Below are 6,000 nucleotides of genomic sequence, written 5' to 3'. Positions count from 1 at the left end.
CTTGCAGGTCCACCGCCGGGCCCCTCATGGGGCTCGTTAGTGGAGCTGCAAGGCCGGCGGCGGCGGCTGGGACCGTTGCCGGCGGGGTGTGTGGCCTTATGACACACTTCCGGTGATGTCAGGGAGTGTGGCCTTATGACACACGTCCGGTGATGTCAGGGGGTGTGGCATATGCTAATGAGTTATGCTAATGAGTTCCCCTAGCTCTTTTTCTACAAAACGACCCCTGCTGCTCATGGCCTTCCCTATGTTCCAAATTTCTCCCCAGCAACTTGCCTGAGATGCTTTACAAACTTATGTGTTTGCACTGATTTAACGCAAAGATGGAAAAGTGCTCTTGTGTACAAACAGTTGCTTGAGCAAACATTTACAATGGTAGGAGAAAGTCCCAAATTGTTTTCAACCACAAGATTTAAAAATACAAAGCCCAGCCTCAAGGTCGACATTAAGGCCATGTGTTTATGTTAGAGTAATACTTTGCGAGGAATACTTGCTTCCATACAAGTATGACTGAAAGGGAACTTTTGAAAGAAATTACATGACTCCTAAACAGAGGCTGATTTTTTAAGAAGAACAAAGAAAAATATCATGGGTCTTTTTATGTATGTAACTTTCTTTACAGTGAAGAGTGCTCCCTTTTTTTGAGAGGCTTACACAAATAAAGGCTGTTAAGAAGTATGCTTAACAGAAGATGATTATAGTTAAAGAAAAAGTTACCTATGAAGTCGAATACAAGAATAAGGTAGTTAAAGAAACTGTTACCTATTAAGTTTTGTTTTAGAGGAAGGAACAGATAAGAGAGAGAGATTTGGTGGGGGTGGGATCACTGCGGGAAGCCTGAGGAAGGGGAGGGAGGGAGGAAGGGGAAAGGGGTATATTGTGAATGATGGAATGCTATGTCATTGGACATGTTGTTATATCCTGATAATAAAATGTTGTTGTTGTTTTTTTAAGTATGCTAAGCACACTAGGAAGTGGGGCCAAATCTAACTTTCAGAACACATTACCATGAAGGGAGAGCTTCACTATTCAGTAGGCTTATTGAAACTACTTTATGAATGGTGACTGGTTCTTTATCAATTGTCAAGGGATAATGACCATTCTACGAGTTTCCCAGGAAATATTATTTTCTGAGCATGAGGAGCCAAATGACTTGAATTCTGATACTACTGCAAAGCTGAGCAATGGGATTTGAGAAAGAAAGAAAGGTGTGTACTTTGTTTCTGGTTGCACAGTACACACTGTTTGTACAGTGTGTACAACTGTTTCTGGTTGCTCAAAGACATGAGAAAAAGTTGTGGTAGACAGACAGAATATGGTTGTGCACTGAGCTAAAGATTCTTTTTTGAGGTATTTTTGCATTTTGTGTGTGTGTGTCCATGTCTGAAAGTCATGGTGACCTCTGGCAACTCCTATTGGGGCATGGAGGACATTCAGAGAAGTGGCCTCCTGGCCCTGGTATTCCCTGGAGAACACCCATCCAAATACTTGCCAGGGTTGACCCTGCCTAGCTTCCAAGATCTGACGAGATCAGGCTTGCCTGGGCTATCCAGGTCAGGGCCTGAGTTAGAGATTCTGAACATTTTAACTTAAGGTCATATCCCCCAAAGTGATATATTTTCAATAAACACCTAGAATATATATTTTTACTCCATGAAGCTATATAGTTGTAGTGTGGTTTTAATGAGCATAGCAATGGTAAACCTTTGTAATACTGCCTCCCTTCTTCAGCAAGATAAACCTCATGAAAGCAATTAATGGGGTCAAAAGGAATCTGATTTTTAATATCTTCAATCCACAAGGCTTACCAAACCTAGGCCAGCTCCTCTAATGAATCTTATAAAACATTTTATCTTCTCCTCCCATGGTCACAAACCTCTCACATGAGCTTTGGAAATTATAATAATATCTTCCCAAAGTGCAGATATCACTCAAGCCCATATGCAGTATTGCTCTGTTTATTCTCCCCCATAAACCATTGGTTTCATCAAAACTCATTAGCATCACCTGTGTTAATTACACTAGCAAACCAATCAACAGCTCCTTCTTAATTAGGTTTTCTTTATTAAAGCCGGAAATTGCCAAGGAGACAAAAGTCAACTGGGGAAATTATATGAAAACTAGTGTTTATGCCAAATTGCCACATGCGGAAAAAAATGATAATAATAAAAGGAAACTGGGTTTGTTTACAGGAATAGGAAACAATAATTTTCAAGGTCACCAACACATTTATTAATTATACTCCACTACATTTTATTGTAATAGTGTGGGCATTAAACAAGGCACTCTGTTTATAGGAAGTTTTATTCACAGTGCTGCCATAATGACTGAATACAGTGGTTTTGAGTTATAAACCAGGCCATCTTGGGTTTGAGGAAGTTGACACTAATTTCATGTAGAGTTACCCACTCTTCCTGTAAGGCAAAAATTACAAAGATGCTGAGCAATCCCTGCTGAGGAAACAAAAAACATGGGAAAATTCCAGACTGCCTCATCCTTTGCAAGCCATTTTGGGGTCTATTCCTTCTGACAGTGGCTGCTTTCAGACATCACAATAAACTGTGGTTCATTAAAACTCCAGTCAGTTGTACAATCTAAATGCATACTGTCCAACCAATCAGTTTGTTGGTAGGTACCAATCTAGAATGTCAAACTAGAGTCTGTAGCTGGTTTGTTAACTATAGGCCCCGGTCACACGGGCAGGAAACTGCAGAGGAGAAGCGTGGCTGTTTGCCCTGGGGAAAACTACTGCGCAGTTACGCGATCAGACCTCCTGTGGAGGTCCTGTGGAGGTACCGTGGAGGTTCCATGGCAAGGGAGAGGTGCCGATCACAGGACAAGCCGGCGCGCAACGAAGAAGTGCGCGCCGCGGCAAACTGTTTTTTATTTTTGTGTACATGACAAATGCGCATGCTCCGTTGGGTGCGCATGCGCATCCACAGAGACTTGGACAAAAAAACCCACCTTATTTGCAAGGGGACATGGGCGGGCGCCGGATGCCACCGGAAACGCGATCAGACGCCCGCCCTTGCCCCGCAGTTTCCGGAAACTAGTACCTCCAAGGTACTAGTTTTTTGCCACGCAGTTTCGGCTGGAAGCCTCGGTTGAGCCACGGGAGTGCTACGCTTCCCAGATGTGCTGGTGAGATCACGCCCGGAAACTCTGCCTGTTTTCCGTCTCACTTGTGTGGCTTCTGTTACGTGTGACCGCAGCCATAGTAAACTTTGGGTTGTTGTGACAGCTGAATTCATAGGCCACACTTGGTTGTGAAGCACTGCCCCCTGCAAATGCTTGGTGACAGAGATGACCGTATATTCTCCCAGAGGGGAGGCAGAAAAGAGACAAGAAGCAGAGGACAACATGCAGGATTTACGCACAGATCAGGGTTGGATCCACACCAGGGTGGATTTCCATGGTAGTGTGTTACTTGATGCAATTCTTCGTGAAATTACCTTGGCACAGAGATTCCAGACTGCCTAGGATAATCTGATTTCTCTCCATTTTCAGTGTTCATTTTTCACACCTGATGTGCACTGAAAACCCCCTCCCCCTCTGTGTGACCACATGACCCTCAGAATTCTCCATTCACAATGGGATTTTTATTTTTAGAAGTATGGGTGACACATGCTTCTGCAAAGAAATAACAGAATATATTTTTAAAATGTTTAAGAAACATGTATTTGCAGACACCTTGGATGATCCCCTCCCCACTCCCTGAAAGGCCAGCTGATGCATGTATGATTCTTTTCCATTTTTTTTAAGGGCATGAGTAACAACGGATAGGAATAATGCAATACCTTTAAGGACTTTCCAAGAAATTCTTAGTATCTGCAGAACTTCTGATAATCCCTCCCCCCATATAAAATACAGGCAATGCTCTCCTGTTATGCTATTTGTTGCCATGGGCTTGCCCCTTGCAGTCATCAAGAAATGAAAATAGTAATTGGTGAGCAGGTCTTCACTGGGAGTCCTGCAATTGAGCTGTTTCAAATCATAATTCTGTGAACAGCCCATTTTGTAAATCCAGGCACCATGGTGAGATTCAGACCCAAAGTTCTTCCTAATGTGCAGCCCAGAATGTTACCACTGAAGACCCTTTGCCCTAAATCAGTAAAGTGAAATATGTGTGTGCTCAATTTTTCCCCAAATGAAAAAGTCTATAACACGAATGCAAACCCCCCCCAAAAAACCCAACACCTGGTATCTGTTCCCAAGGTGGCCCACTCCAGGTAACTATCCTCACATGCTATCACTTCTCATGTCTATCTATGGGTATGGGTAATTATGACACACCTTAATAAAAATAAATATGGATCACTAACAATATAAAAACAAGAGAAAGGATTGACAGCAGTGGCTGAAAACCTGAGTCCACAGAATAACCACCTCCCTTGTTAGCGTTTTCCTCATATTTTGGTATGAAAGTGTTACCAGTGAAAAAAGCATCATTTGCCAACAAACAATGGACAATATCTTCAATTATATTCCAGTTAAAATATGGTCACCCTTTTCACACTCCTGCTGAGATCCCTATCAAACATGAAAGCTAACAATCATCCAGCTAGCTCTGCTTTATTTAAAGTAATTTTACACTCAAGCATTTCTGAAACATGCTTGGCACTTCCTTCTAAGCATTACCTGTTGTAGATAGGTTACGTCTGGCTAATTCAAGCTTCATGGATCACTAGCAGGATTTGATTATAACAATGGTGTAAGCACCTAGCGCACAAAAAGGATAATGTAATTAGGCTAAGCCCTACACCAAATCCAGCTTCTTTCTAAAATGTTTGCTGTTACAGTCTCCCTTCTCTTGGAGGAACAATATTAACTACTTAATGCCAATCAGCAAATAATTCAAATCCTAGATGGCAACATATTCCATGGATTTTTCAAAATATTCTTTCTCCTGCATTTGTCTCATTTTTTATTGCTCTGAACAATGGTGTATCTGATCACATTCACACATGGCAAAGCATGTATGATCACAATTCATTTCTACTTCAACTTTGGAAACTCCATATGCACTGTACTTGTAAATTATTGACACATACACATTTCTTGACAATTTTCATTTGTATCTAGAAGAACAGTCTGACTTTTGTTATCTTTACTACCTCTAAAAGTAAAAAATTAAAAAGCCAGCCCTAATGTGGCCAATTTAATACTACCTTTAAGTATTCTCTAGCCATGTCCATGTGCATATACATACATACATGTGTGTGTGTGTATATATAGAAAACGTCAGGATTACACATGTATCTGAGCTGAACACATTCAAGATTCCATCTGAACAAGGGCTATGTGCATAATACTCACCATACACAGAGGCTGTGACTGCATGATCTATACCACTGGCCCCCACCCACCCAGATTGCATCATCAGATATTCTGTGTATTTATATGAATATCCATAGGTTCTGGACAGTGTTCCCTCTAAGCTGAGTTAGGGTGAGCTAGCTCAGTTTTTTTTGCCTCCGGCTCACACATTTTTGTCTTAGCTCAGGAAGGAGGGCTCCAGAGCAAATTAATCTATGCAGTATCCAAAGTGCTCACTCACAACTTTTATGCCAGTCGCTCACAAAGTAGAATTTTTGCTCACAAGACTCCACAGCTTAGAGGGAGCATTGGTTCTGGACACATCAGAATCTCATGTGTGGAAATCAGGATTAGTGTTGACAGCAGAAAGTCTACTGCAGTGTGAAGGGGTTCCAGTGGGAGAGGGACAGCAAAAAAACAGAAGCGATGCCACCTCATTGGGGTGACAGTCCAGGGAATCCACAGATTTCTGCTGCAAAACCATGTAATGTCACTGTATCACTTCCAGTTTTGGGGCAGAACTGCACACACAGCACTGGTTTAACCACACTATTCCTCCCCCCCACTACTGAATTCATAGGCAAAGGGCAATCGCCTGCCACCAGTGAATACTTGACAACCCTAGTCATGACAGACACTAGCATATACAACGTTGACCCCTCCCTCCGTGCATAGATTTCTGAC

This window comes from Gekko japonicus, unplaced genomic scaffold (genome assembly GCF_001447785.1).
Source record: "Gekko japonicus isolate JY-2015 unplaced genomic scaffold, Gekko_japonicus_V1.1 scaffold2245, whole genome shotgun sequence".
Classification (NCBI taxonomy): domain Eukaryota; kingdom Metazoa; phylum Chordata; class Lepidosauria; order Squamata; family Gekkonidae; genus Gekko; species Gekko japonicus.
Note: the sequence above shows the minus strand (reverse complement) of the source record.